Source organism: Mercenaria mercenaria, chromosome 2 (genome assembly GCF_021730395.1).
Source record: "Mercenaria mercenaria strain notata chromosome 2, MADL_Memer_1, whole genome shotgun sequence".
In the NCBI taxonomy this organism is placed as follows: Eukaryota; Metazoa; Mollusca; class Bivalvia; order Venerida; family Veneridae; genus Mercenaria; species Mercenaria mercenaria.
Genome location: NC_069362.1, coordinates 95,684,319 through 95,686,881, shown reverse-complemented (window position 1 = coordinate 95,686,881; position 2,563 = coordinate 95,684,319).

Sequence of the window (2,563 nt, the reverse complement as noted above, 5' to 3'; positions counted from 1 at the left end):
ATTCACTATTCTTGGAACAGTCTGTTTTATTTGTGTTATGTTTGACCTATTGCCTTATAAACTGTGTGAACAAAAAATAATAGTGGAGTGATTGACGTAACTGAACTTTAGAATAGCTTATATTTAGGAACAACTTCATTGAATACATATTTTGTGTGTAATTTTTGGGATATACAGCTTCTCGACGGATATGGTACACCACACAGAGAAACAGCTGTTTTATTATTTGCATGCAACACTTGAAAAGTAAGAAAAATGCAATATTCAGACTGGAAGCTCTTTCAAAGTTTGTTAAGTGTATGGTTTATCTTTGTCATTGTAGGAATGTGGTATTGTGATCGCCCTGTGTCCATTATCCGCTGTCAACGATTTTTTGCTGTTAACTTTCAAGAGGTCACAATTTTAGCCCAACCTTAATGGCACTATGTCAGAATAATACCCTGAATAAATTCTTGGACGAGTTTGTTATTGGATCATCTGGAGTCAAACACTAGGTCACCTATTAGGAAAACCTTGTTATCACTCTAGAGGCCGCATTTTCTACCTCATCTTGATGACATTTTGTCAGAATATCTTTCTCTATAAAATCTAGGATAAGTTCAGAACAGGGTTACCTCAGGTTACTGATTAGATCATAGAAAAACATTAATGACACTCGAGAGGCCATATTTTCTTTCGATCTTATCAAAACTTTGTCTGTTTTGTTTATCTCTATGAAATGTGGGCAAGTTTTAAAATAAGTTACCAGAGGTAGAAAGGGGGTGGGGGAGTCACTAGATTAAAATTATAGGAAAACCTTTGAAAGATTCTAGAGGCCACATTTAAACCCGCCCGCTTAGCTCAGTAGGTAGAGAGTCAGTCTACGGATCGTGGGGTCACGAGTTCGATCCTTGGGGGGGGTATGTTCTACATGACTATTTGATAAATGACATTGTGTCTGAAATCATTAGTCCTCCACTTCTGATTCATGTGGGGAAGTTGGCAGTTACTTGCGGAGAACAGGTTTGTACTGGTACAGAATCCAGGAACACTGGTTAGGTTAACTGCCCGCCGTTACATGACTGAAATACTGTTGAAACACGGCGTTAAACCAAAAACAATAAAAAAGAGGCCACATTTTATGTTTGATCTTGAGATGTTCAACTAGGTCACAAGGTCAAATCATTGAAAATCCATGTTAACACTAGAGGCCACATTTTCTGTTTAAACTTCTTAAACCTTGGTCAGAATGTTTGACTCTGTGAAATATATATATTAAGTTTAAAACTGGATTACATGAGGTCAGAAACTTGGTCACTTTGTCAAATCATGGCAAGACCTTTTTAACTCTATAGAGGCTGCATTTTCTTCTTAATCATCATAAATCTTGTCTGAATGTCTATCAAATTTAGGTCAGGTCTCAAACTGTGAAACACCAGTCACTATGTCAAATCTTACAGTCATTATTAACACTTTCTACTTTATATTTATGGGTCTTGATTGGAAAGTTTGTCTGTTTAAAGCAGCATGCCTTCAGATTTGGCTAAAAAATAATCTTTCTTTCAAATTGAAGTTTGGTCATATTATGAACATGAGAATATGAATTTTTGTTTCTTAGATATTTTATAAGTTCCAAATCAAGAAAAAAAGATGACCACGTCAGGAATCGAACCCAGGACCGCCGCGACAATAAAGACATTTTCCCGTTGTGGTAACCAGTAGCGCTATAGCTGCAGTGAATAATGACTTCGAAATATAGATATATATAATCGAGACAGTTTACATGGAGTAAAAGCATGACCAACACTTTTCTATTTTCATCGTACAAAGTAGTAAAAACAGCAAATTCTCATGTGTTTAGTAACATAAAGTTTGTCAGTTATTAAGATTTTAAGCCTTCTTAAGAAATATAGCATTTATTTCAAGATATCTAAAAAAAGTATTTTTATTTGTTGTTGAACAATCTGGAGGCATGCTGCTTTAATATCTATTATAAATTTGTAACTGGGTCAGTTGGAAAAAATCTAGGTCATTAGGTCAAATAATAGAAGAACTTGTTAATACTTTAGAGGCCATGTTTTCAGCTTCATCATCAAAATCGTTGTCAGAATGTCTGTATGAAATCTAGATCAAGTTCAAACGTTTGGTATTGGAGGTAAAATCATTGAAAAATATTGATGATCTACCTGATATATAAACGTGATCAAAATGTCTTCATTATATCTAGGTCAGATTTGAAATTAGATTATCTGGTGCAATAGCTAGCTCAGGTGAGCCATACAGGGTCTTCAGGGCCTTCTTGTTTGTTCAGAATGCATTAATTCATCAGGCTCAGCTCTTCTGAGATGGGTTAAAAGTCAGGACCCTAGGGTCTGATTGCTGGTATGTTATGTGTATTAAAGTCATGACTGTGCATTACATTAACTATGCATTTTTCAGCAGATTGATATGTTTTATATGGTTGAAACCTTACAAGAACGAAATGTAAATAGTTCTGCTCAAAATGAATAGGCATAATTTATGGAAACAAAAATATATTTTATTAAGTGTGGCTGTATATTGTATATATGAGTCTTCAAACTAT